This window comes from Octopus bimaculoides, chromosome 11, assembly GCF_046866305.1.
Source record: "Octopus bimaculoides isolate indiv1 chromosome 11, ASM4686630v1, whole genome shotgun sequence".
Taxonomy (NCBI): Eukaryota; Metazoa; Mollusca; class Cephalopoda; order Octopoda; family Octopodidae; genus Octopus; species Octopus bimaculoides.
Window position 1 is genome coordinate 13252019 of NC_142938.1, and position 13142 is coordinate 13265160.

Here is a 13142-nt window from a genome sequence, read left to right on the forward strand (position 1 = left end):
TGATTCTTAGGTGGACTTGTGCCTATAGTAGAAAGGAATATTTGGGGTGATGTAAGGTGACGAGCTGGGAGAGTCGTTACTAATATTAGTAACATAACATTATACTCTAGCGTTAATATTTATTTCTGTATTGAAGGACAGACAAGAGGGTTAAGTCGATTACATCGACCCCAGTGCGTAACTGATACTTATTTAATCGGCCCCGAAAGGATCAAAGGCAAAGTCGACCTCGGCGGAATTTGAACTCAGAACGTATTGACAGACGAAATTCCGCTAAGCATTTCGCTCGGCGTGCTAACGTTTCTTATTTCTTTATTGCCCACAAGGGGCCAAACATTTAACTGGATATAAACTATATGCTTAATCTATACCTATTGTTTTAAGGGAATTTCGTTCCCCAACAATACTAGGTACTGAACCAGTATTTCCTTGGATGCAACCATCCCTTTGTGAAGTTAACATATCCTCTAATCAAATATATATGATAGATCGCTGACCACTACATTTATATATTTTTCTCCTTGTTTTTCTCCTTATTTCTTTCTGTGTTCCTTTCGGTTGAAGACCGTAGGCTCGAAACGTTAAAGACTTTCTCTATTCTCGAGCGTTAAACTAATACATCCATTTGTTGTTTACACCACTTGTCCTCGTGTGTTGTTGTTTCTTTCGTAAATTCTCCCATATATATATATATATATATATATATATATATATATATATATAGAGAGAGAGAGAGAGAGAGAGAGAGAGAGAGCTAGAGAGATACATACATACATACATACATATATATATATAGACACATATACACGTGTGTGTATGTGTGATCACCACCACCACTACCGCTTGACAGCCAGTGTTGCTAGTTTACCGCCCTGTAAGTTAGCGGTTCGGCAAAAGCACGTTACTTAAAAAAAAAAAAAAAGAAAGAGTGAGAGAGAAGAACTGGGATAAATTTGTCCGTTTAAACTCTTCAAATATTCCACCAGCACAAAATTTGTCTAAATTTGTCCGATTGTGCATGAATGTCACCAAAGCAAGAACGTCTAATTGAAATTTTGTCATAATGTGGAATCTCTTTTCCCATAACTGTGTATTAGTCCAAACTATGCATTATTTGCTAGTTTATCCATTACAGGACTCCCTTTGTGTGATTTGAGAAATATCACACTAAAAACACGCTAAATCTTATATCAACACAAGTACTTATACCAAAGGGAGATAATTCATCAATTTTGAAGAGTTATCTCCCATGTAATTTTTTTTTTTATGACATGATCCTCTGTTGATTCGCTTTTCTGTATTCGGTCAAGACGAACACAGAACTAAATAGTTATAACAATAGCGCACGTTGTTGTCGAATTCAGGAGTTATGGTTTACCAACATGTACTACCGCATTCAATTCATACCACAGATACACTTGAAATAAACACTCTGAACGTTGAGACCACAAAATGTCCAGCAGCAGATCGGTGTTAATATTAAAGAGGATGGGCGAGAGCGCATCCCCCTGTCTAACACCACGCTGAATCTCGATGGGTTCGCTTAATTGTCCCTCCAACCGAGAATCTAGTTGTGCAGCCTTCATACATCCCTTCCACAAGCCTTATTAAGTGCTCGTGGAAGCCAAGCCTTCGCAGCTCTGCATACACCAGTAAGCGCGGGACCGTGTCGAAGGCCTTCGCGAAGTCTATGAAGGCGATTTCCAGCCGCGATATTCTCGACCGTGCTGGCCTACCCATTGTCCGGCTGGCAAGCTGCTACAAAATGAATGAATTCTCGCTGCAACCGTCAGCCTTAATGAATCCTCGTTGAGCGGGATTCGGGGGAGTTACCTAAAGCAGGGGTTTTCAAACTTTTTGACTTGCGGACCCCTTTATATTTCAGGCTTTACCTTAGGGAATCCCTCATAAACGCTTATGAAATTTATACATAAATATTTGCTTAAAATAACATATATTTTTACATTTATTTATTTAACAGTATTTAACAAAATAGGTTTATTGTCAATCAAAATATTTCGATTAAAAAACATATATAAAATCAAATTGCCCATAAAAAGTATTTGCTGTCCACGGACCCCCTGTCTTGTCCTCGCGGACCCCTTGTGGTCCGTGGACTACAGTTTGAAAACCCCTGACCTAAAGCATCTGTTTGGCGACCGTCTTCGAAAATAGGCGATACACCGCGGAGCATATCGTCAATGGTCGCCAATTAGTGATGCCCATGGGATCATCCGTCCTTTGCGGAATCAGGACGGATTTTCCCCGCTTCAGTATGTCGGGAGCCTTCCCGGCCAGCAACATACAGTTGCACAAGTTGGTAAGGATAATGGGGTCAATGGACTTAACTTCACGAGCTGTAAGTCCATCGAAACCCGCTGCTGAGTATGGATTCATTGCCCACCGACTGATTTTAATCTCCTCCATGGTGAAAGGCCGCAAAATAGGACAATTATCAACCGTGGAGGAGGCTGGATATTTCGAAAGATCTACCTCAGGGCCCAGAGACAGAGAGCCTTCCCCTATAGAAAAGCTCTATAGTGGGCATGGGAATTGGGTATCCATGCTCTGAGTCCTCACCCAATACAACTGAGAGGAGCTTTTTCCTGTCCTTAAACAATCTTTTTAGTTTCGCGTATAGTTCTTTTTTCTCGCGTCTATATTTTAAAGACCGGTTCGTGCCTCTACCTGTTCCACCCTACCCGGTATTTTCCTCCCTGCGCACCCTGGAGTGCTCTACCCAGTCCTCTACCTTCTCGACAAAGGATTCCCAGACACCCCCCGGGACCCGTCCTCCACAAGCTCCAATAGAGACTCGGAGAAGACAAACAGCCCACGGAGAGTGACCGGGAAGGGCAGCCTCGAAGAACGAGTCCCTCCAGTTATTATCAGAAGAAACCTTGCCTCCGGGATTAGCGTTTTTGCGTGTCCGCTTTTTCATTTTAGTAGATGGTTGCGCTGATGTCTGGTGTAGTGCCTGTTGTGGAGAGTCCTTAATTGTTCACGTACCTCCTCCTGCTACTACTACTACTACTACTACTACTACTACTACTACTACTACTACTACTACTACTACCGAGTGTGAATAGTGCTCAGTTCATTGTTTTAGCTTTCGAATGACGCCACCCGCTGGCTAGGCGTGTAAACCAATATTCCCCCACTGAACGAAAGTGGGGACCGAAACAACGTGGTCTGAGAGTCGAACCCACGATCCAGTGATCGTGAGTGCAACACCCCTAACCACTAGGCCACGCGCCTCCGCATATACCCTAATTCAATGAGGAGGTAGTTCAGCTGATTCGAGCAATCAGAATAATCACCTTCGAAAACGACGGTGAACCATTTACTTCGTATGTCGTATAGTGAACTATATGTAGTTAGATCTAAGGCAGGCTTTTCTTTTCTTTTCTTTTTTTTTTCTTTTTTTTTTCTTACCGTGGGTATTTTAAATAAATGTTAGAGCAGAGCATTGAAAATTCTGAAGTAAGAATGAACAATAAATAAATAAATAAATAAATAAATAAATATGAAAGAAGAAAGAAAATGAATGAAAACATTATGATTAGACAACAGGTTATGTGATCTGTGATGTCAGCCGGGTGTGATTGGTAGTCTATCTGTGAGTAAGCAAATTGCTGGTGTCATGTTTGGCTTTATTAATGAAAAAAAAATATATATACACATATACTAATAGTAAATAAAATGAAATAAATTCTATTCACTAAGTCGCTAAGGTGAGGTGGATATTAGATAGACTGTTATCAGATCCAGTCTGCATCTATTCGGGGTGGAGGTGGGGTAGGACTAGCTAAGATACATTGCTGCCAGGTACAAAATATGGAAACTAATTTTGGCTGTTAGCTGTTGCTAATTCACTTAATTTTTATCATTAATAATCCTATTTTAAAATCATATTTCAGTCTCCATTTGTCCCACCCTCCTCTTCTTTCTCCTCTCTCTGTTTTCTATCTGTGAGTCTTTTCAATATATTAAAAAGTAATATGTATTGCTACTAGTTCAGGCCTTGTGTCTAGGGTAGAAAAGAATATTCATCGCCACTACTTGCTATGCTGTACTCCCAGAGTGGCATACACCATTCTATGCCTGACTGGCTCTACTGTAGCAGTACACAGTATGTGGATTTTCAAGGTGAGCTCTGATTGGCTGCATGCAAATGAGTTAATTACTGGGTTTCGGAACTCTCGAGGGAAAAAAAAAATTTCGCGTGCGGCCCGTCTGATGATGAGTTGTGTCTCATGCGGCCCACTTCTCGAAAATGGTTGCTCTTGCCCTAACTAGACAAATGAAAATAAATAGATACTCTTTACTCTTTTGCTTGTTTCAGTCATTTGACTGCGGCCATGCTGGAGCACCGCCTTTTAGTCGAGCAAATCGACCCCTGGACTTATTCTTTGGAAGCCTAGTACTTATTCTATCGGTCTCTTTTGCCGAACCGCTAAGTTACGGGGGACGTAAACACACCAGCATCGGTTGTCAAGCGATGGTGGGGGGACAGACACAGACACACACACACACATATATATATATATATATATATACGACGAGCTTCTTTCAGTTTCCGTCTACCAAATCCACTCACATGGCTTTGGTCGGCCCGAGGCTATAGTAGAAGACACTTGCCCAAGGTGCCACGTAGTGGGACTGAACCCGGAACCATATGATTGGTAAGCAAACTACTTACCACACAGCCACTCAGATAGATAAATAAATAAATAAATACACAAACAACTTTTATTGTATGTGTAGGATTAATTTAGTTCGTGGGGAGAAGATAGAGGAAGGAAGAGGGAATATCAATTGTTTCTATTGAACAGCAAGAAATATTTTGCATTGCTTGCTCTCTGCTTTAAATTAGTGCAACATGCATGTGATTTATAAAAGAAGGCTTCAAAAACAATGGATGCTGCCCTGCTGGTTAACTAATTGTTTTATTAATAACTAGCTGGTGAAGATTCGTATAAACGGTCGATCGATTTGTTATAAATAGCTGGATTGGCTGTGTGGTAAGTAGCTTGCTTACCAACCACATGGTTCTGGGTTCAGTCCCACTGCGTGGCACCTTGGGCAAGTGTCTTCTACTATAGCCTCGGGCCGACCAAAGCCTTGTGAGTGGATTTGGTAGATGGAAGCCCGTCGTGTATATGGTGTTTGTGTGTCTGTGTTTGTCCCCCCAGCATCGCTTGACAACCAATGCTGGTGGGTTCACGTTCCCGTAACTTAGCGGTTCGGCAAAAGAGACCGATAGAATAAGTACTAAGCTTACAAAGAATAAGTACTGGGGTCGATTTGCTCGACTAAAGGCGATGCTCCAGCATGGCCGCAGTCAAATGACTGAAACAAGTAAAAGAGTAAAAGAGTAAATATCACGCAATTTTCACATCTGAGCGGTGTGAAAATAGGGAATACCAAAGCCGTCTTAAGACAAGGGCAGACTTTAGGGGCCCGATTATACCCCAACCACCAAACCATGCGCCTTCACGCAAAGTTACTACATTAAATAATTGCTTCTAGTTTTGGCACAAGGACCATAATTTTGAGGGATGGGACTGGTTTTAAAATAGAAAATAGAAACCAATAAAATAGAAACCAAATAAAATAGAAACCAAAGAGGTCCATAATTAAAAAATGGTTGAACTTCCTTTGAGTTTTACTTTGAAGAGGCGGCGAGCTGGCAGAAAATCTCTAGCGCGCCGGGCAAATTGCTTAGCGGCATTTCATCTGCCTTTACGTTCTAAGTTCGAACTCCACCGAGGTCAACTTTGTCTTTCATCCTTTTGGGGTCGTTAAAATAAGTATCAGTTGAACATTGGAGTCGATGTAGTAGACTACCACCTCCCTCAAAAATTGCTGGCCTTTTGCCAAAATTTGCAACTATTTACAGAACAGGTGAATGTTATCAGACAAATAAATAAAGGATTCGAAAGTAAATTGGAAGCAACGTATCAGAAAAATTACGCAAATTGTGACTGAGTTGTGTAAATATTATTAAACAACTAGCAGAAAACCGTCAGGAGGGCGGTCTTTCTGCTAGTACTAATTATAAGGCCAGTCAAGTAACAGGAGTGAATGTACGCTATTAACCAACCCCTTCCATTCACTCCCAAATGTAACTATGGGCCTATGTTAGAAAATTACGTTATTGTTATTTACAATAAAGATTATTATTGACAAAAGGAGAGAAATAAGAAATAGATTGATAGTGAGAGAAAGAGATACATACAATGATAGAGACAGATAGCTAGATAGATAGATAGAGAAGGAGAGAGAGTGGGAGAGCGTGGGACAGAAGTCTGTTATATAACAAAAATTATGTAATTGTTTGTTTTCTGTATACAACTTAATTGTTCATCTTGTATGCAGATTTAAAATAAATATAATTGCCATAGAATTTTAGAGTGCAAACCATTTTAACTTTTAACAATTGAGTAACTTTAGAATTTATAGAATTGATCCAAGTATGTGCTCGCGAGTGCGTTTGTATAAATGACAAGAGAGCATAGATTACGTAATCACTTTCATTAGCTTACAGACGTTTCTGCTATTGGTAGCAGAGCACTCTGAACTGTGTGCTGGGGCACTGCTTCTCATAGAAGAAACGTCTGTAAGCTAACTCTTGTCTTCCATTAATTAACATTACAATCTATACTCACCCATAAGTATATTGAGTTCTAACAACTGATTAGTATTGTTATGCCTAACCCAAATCTCTCTCTCTCTCTCTCTCTCTATATATATATATATAATAATTTTCCCATCGTCTTGGCTCAACAGCCCTCACCGTTTGTTTTTACTGTCTTCTTCTCACTGTCCTGTTCTTGTTAACACTTTCACCCTCCGCAAAAAATCCCAAATTTTATTTAATTTGCTTTGCGGAAAGGACTGTTTCAACGAAGTCGCGTGCGTATTGTCCTTACCTTCGAAACGCGGAGTAGATGGAACAGGGACAACTGACGAAGGGGTATACTCTTTATGTTGCATGTCCCGTTTCTCTGTTTGTTTTTTTCGTTGTTCGAAAAAAAGTTCGTTTTCTATCTTTTCATTTTTATGTTTTCGTTTCTCATTGTGTTTAACGTTTTTTTTATGTCCTGTACCCATATATGCATGTATATATACATATATATGTAGGTATGTACATATATATATGTATATATACATATATATATATATATATTATTTAGTGCGCATGCACAGCAGAGTTCAATGTCAATCTATGCCAAGCGGCTTCACTCTGCATGCTTGAGCTTCGTTACTATGGCAACAGTCCGAATACTTAATGATCAGAGCTAGTATCTGTCTAGACCAGGGATAGGGAACCTGTGGCCTTAAGGCCGCATGGAGACTTCTGGCTCAACAAGTCTGGCCTTCTGCAGTCTTTGATGTTAATATATATTTTTAAGACCTTGATCTATTTTTTTTTTGTCTATAGTTTTCATACATAAATTTACAATGCACACACACACATAGATGAGAGGAAAAATGACTGTGTTCAGTGATGTCACTCCTAGAAATTGGAAGCATTTTCCTATGAACCTATTGAATATAAACTGAAAGCAACATGGCTATAAAGACAACATTTCCTTGTCAGTCACGCCAGCCTAGTGGGAGTGAGTGACCTCACGCATGATCCATGTAGAGTTCCTGTTTCGTCTACCTCTTCATTGTGGTTTGTGCTAAGTACTACTCAGTTAATTGTAGTCGTGACTAAGTTCATAGTGACTTGTGAGATTGTAAGTCTGAGTTAGTTATAGCCTCATTTGAAAGCGTACATTCACCAGTGCAGGTGTTGTTTTGCAGACTTCCTTTTTTTATCACTGAGACTTAGTAACAATGATCGAATTCATTGCTACTCTGTTAGGCCTACTGCACACTGTTCCAGATAAAACAGGGTCATTGACTGTGGTTCCCCTGAAATTCCTTGAAATGAAATGAGTGTCACCATATAAACACTGCCTCAGTGTTTCTACGGTAGAACCCGACCAGTGAGCTGGTGGATTGATTTCAGCAGTTGCCAAAAGGTGTTTGGGATAGTAGTTGTGCAAGTGTATACCTTTTCTGTTGTACCATGCATTGCTATCTAGACAGGAATAACTGACCATAACGTTATGTATATTAAACAACTTATGGTATTTAAGCACTTGAGAATTAGTTCTAATGAAGGATAAAGATTTCCTTGCAATGCTTGCTGAGATGTCAAGATTGATTGAACAAAGTTATATTCCTCTCCCTGACTCTCTTTAGAATGAAGGATGTTCCTTGTATATTAATTTCTCACAAATGTTTCGTTGTAACAGGGTGGTTATTTTGATCGAGCACTGGGGACAATGCAATCGAGTTCCACTCCCTCCAAAACTACTGACATTGTGCCAAGAGTTTATTATTAGTTATTTTTTTTTATCTATGCACCCTCTTTAAAGTCTGGTACACGTTCGTGGTACAATGTAATATTTTTACAAGAACTTTTGCAGGTACAATGTATTACCATTTTATTTCTTGAAATTTTCAGTTAACGTAGTTTAATTCTTGTACGTACTTATATCTTACCATGGGGCCCCCTCAACTGCAGGGCTTAGCGACAGCTCTGCCTCTCATAGTACATGAATTTGTGCAGTTTTGTGAACTAAAAAGTCCGTCACTAGTTTGTGAGAACTTTACTGGTTTTGTAGTATGTTCACAACTTTTTCTTTCACAGACCTAGCTGATGCCTTTCCACCTGTCTATGGTTTTTAGCAGAGTCTGTAAGACTCAAAGGTGGTGAAAGTGGGAAGAGCCTAAAACTTATGGGTCAAAGTAGTATACAACAGTATGGAGTTTATAAAAGGCCGGATGGGTAAACTGGGTAACAGGTCAAGCTTGTCGCATATTTTTTTAGCAAAGGCACAAATATTTTGTGAATGTAATCAACGCCGGTACTCTTTTTCATGAAACCCTGAAAGATAAAGGGTGAAGTTAACCATGAAGGTATGCACTTTACTCTTGCGTCAGATCCGAACTGGATTCCTAGGATTCTAGTGCAGTTTGAACTTGTGACTACACGTTTAGTAGTCAAACAACTTACCTTCAAAGAAAGGAGCAAATAAAAAAAGTAACACACACGTCTTATTTAGGGTGAAGTCCTGACTGAGTTGTCTGCCATTCAGTATATTTTGACCACTTTTAGACCAGGTAGGACCCAGGTTTAATCTCAGAAAACATCTTTTCGTTGTATATATGTATATGTGTGTGTTTGTCCCCCGAGCATTGCTTGACAACAGCTGCTGGTGTGTTTATGTCCCCCGTCACCTAGCAGTTCGGCAATAGAGACCGGTAGAATAAGTACTAGGCTTATAAAGAATAAGTCCCGGGGTCGATTTGCTCGACTAAAGGCGCTGCTCCAGCATGGCCGCAGTCAAATGACAAACGAGTAAAAGAGAATATGTTGATATTTATATGTATCGAATATACAAACATAAATAACAAGACAAAATACAATAAATAAAGTCAACACAACAAAAATTATAGTGTAACAAACAATAAATTATTTCTCTTTGTCATATTACAAATTGCTTCCAATAAGATAAGTTTCCAATTCTTAAAGAAATTGTTGCTTTCGTCACCGTTGTACTATTTTTTTAGTGGAATTTTCAGTTTTTTTTTTACACCCTGGTAATTTATATAAGTATATATATTTACTTTTTTTTTTTACATACTTGATAATTATTTCATCGCGTTAATGAAACACTCAATAACATACACACACAAATTTTGTAAACATGTATGTATGTAATATATTTATGTGTGTGTGTGTGGGGATAAGTCCATGTGCGTTTATTACAAAAAAAAAAAAAAAAAATCCCACAGAAGTTAGTGCTTACTTTTTGAAGTGGTGAATGAAACAAAACTGCCCCTGGACTGGTAGCTAGTCCACTGCTTTTGACTTTCCCTCCAGTATACATTTAACCTTTGTGTATAATTGGTTAGCACTCGCTTCATTAATAATGGAGGTATGATAAGTACAGTCAACCCTGATGAAAATGTGAACACAAAAAAGGAGAGAAATAGAAATAGCTAGCTAGGTAGAAAGAAAAAAAAAAATTAAATATTTAATAGACTTTTTAATTTCTACTACTCCATCACCTTCAAACACGTTAAAAAAAAACCGTAACCCACTCACAATATGACTCAGCAAACACCATGCTTTCACAAACTGTTTTAGGGGGTGAGATAGACATGTTCTTGGCACCCCTAATCTTGACCCCCTAAAATGCCAGGAGTCTGACAGCTGGATGGAAAGGCGGCTACAACCACATTAGTGCTTGCACTCATTTTCAGTTGAGTGGACTGGAGCAATGGGGAATGAAATGCCTTGCTCAAGGACACAAATGTATGTACAATAAAATATAAATTAACTCATTCTAAAAACTGAAACCCTCACAGGATGTGAAGCAATTGCTTTTCTTTCTTACTTTCTTTTACTTCCCCCACACTGTTTCTTTTCGAGGAACAATTATCATCAATTAGAAGAAGACACACACACACACAAAAAAAAAAAAAATGTAACATTGCTACTTGCCAGATGAGGAAGGGGTTGGCAGGACAAAGGAGAAAACAGAAAGAGAATTTCCTAGAATGGCTTTGATTGGTCATCAGTCTGACATTCCACCCTCATGGAGACCGTTTCCTTAGGAGAGATTAGAAATAACAATGAAAGTGTCATCCTTCTCTCTGACCCCTGGTCAAGGCTATGGGTCACAATGGCCAGCTGTCTGTCCAACCTGAAACTTTTGTCAACTTGACCAGTTGTGATTTCAGACCTGTATCAGGCATGGGGTGATAAGTCTTTGACCATGTAAATATATTAGGAACTACACTGACCAATGTGTTCACTTTCATTTAAGATACTGTGGGTGTGATTTGGTTGCTATTACTAGCAGACTAAGTGACTGCATAGAATGTCCCTCTGATGACTTGCAGACACCAGTGTAAATAGCAGAATGGACCAAGTGATAGGAGGACCCTGCAGAAGAAGCAGACTAAGCAAGATCTGGGAAGGAATGGTAAAGGCTGATCTGAAGATAAAAATGACAAAGGACTGCAAAATATTGCGACTCACTGTGCTGGATAGAAATCCCCGCCATTGTTTTATGTCTGTTTTTTTTTTTATGCTTGCATAGATGAAGATGATGATAATATACACATAATTTTGGCTTACAAAATAATATTCAATTCATGTAGTAGCGTTTATATACTTATTAAAAACCCCCAGAATTTTCACTACCATTACTTAGAATTTTGCACCACATGCATTTTTTTTTTCAGAATGATGTCATCCAAAACACCATATTTGGAACAAAAGGAATAAGCACAGGTAACCGAATGAATCTTCAGCTGTTTTCTTGTAATTATATTATATACAGTTTTTTTTGTTTATTTTATAGTGAAAAAAAAAACAAAAAAACTCTACTTAGTCATCACTTGTAAGATAGTATGGCTTGATAACATACACTATGTTTTTGCTAATTGCTTTGGTTGCTCATTAAATCAAATCTCAGCTATCTCAACAGAGAGAGGGCTGTACCAGCACCTGGTTGGTACGCAATATAGCTGAAATAGAGAGGTACAATGTGAATCCATGGCTTGAATGCCTTAACAAGGCCCATACCTTCACTATTTTGCGGTTCTAAAATATTAATGCTCAATACAAAGCTTTAGATAGGCAGTATGTAGAGCCGAGGATCAGAAACTTATTTGGTAATGGTCCACTTTTGGTCTATTTTGTAGTCATGGCCAAAACTTTGGGACATAGATCTGAAAATTAGAATTTTTATATTCAATCTCCAAAGTTATATTTGAATTTAATTGTACTTGGGCATAACAACTTGAATTAAAAAAAAAAAAAAAACGTTCCAAACTTTTGGTCATGACTGTATTTCTATCCAGGGTCCACATATATATCTTCCATATCTAAATATTCTCCATCTATTCCTCTATTTTCCACCAATGAAAATGCTTATGTAAGTAAAAATTAAACCAAATCTGACACAAAAGACCTCAATTACTCAATGGTCACCAAATACTTTAAATCTGAAAAGGTCCAAAGCTCATACAGAACATCTCAATGGCCCACCTATAGTTGACCTACAGTGCAGAGTCCAATATATACATACATATATATATACGTGTAGTACAATTCTTTCTGAATTTTCAGATTTTTTTTTTTTATGCTCGGCCACTTCGTTTTAAATTGAATTAATATTCAATTTATCACCCTATCTATCTCTATATATATATATATATATATATATCATAATTCTAATAACTTTAGTGGGATGTCCAAAAACTCAATGAAACACTACCTAATCCATTTTACAATTGTGTGTCTTATTCTTTTCTTGTGTGGTGTTTTATAATTGGCAGTGGCCATGCTAGGGCATTGCGATCTAGCATACAGCTGATTATATTAGCTTCCTGTACTTATCTCACAAGATGTTTCATCTGATGCTCTACCAATTCTGCCATACATTCCCCCATGAATGGTTTAACTTTTTAGCATTTAACCAGCCAGCCAGCCATATCCGGCCTAAATATTCCGTTTTATACTTGGACTAGCCACATCTGGATACTAACACCTTCCCTATAATGAATGTTGCTGTAAAAATATACAATAACATCATTGAAATCTTGAAGCTATGAGACAAATGCATGATTACTTCAAAATAATGTGAACAATCTTTATATTTAACAGAAAAATCTGACTGCTTAAGGGTTAACAAACATATTTTTCTAACTTGTGTTTGCAGCTCGACATATGGGTTAGTGGATGTATGAGAGCTAAGAAGAAGGGGAAGAGAGAATACAACGCCCATCATCTTTTTACATCCGCTTTCTATGCTGGCAAAGGATGGGTTTCACAGTTCAAGTGAGTTCTTATTGAGAGCTACTTCTCATCTTAAGGCTTATAAACCATTTATCTGATATTAATAGAACAAAGAAGAGGTGGGTTAAGTAAAATAAACAAATGGGGGAAGGGGGTATATTTGTGGCCTAAAAACTGTGTGTATGTGTGTAGTCATGGCTAACAAAAGAAAAAGAGATTTAAGAATTAAAAGAGAGAGGGAGAGAGAGAGAGTTTAAATCACTTAACA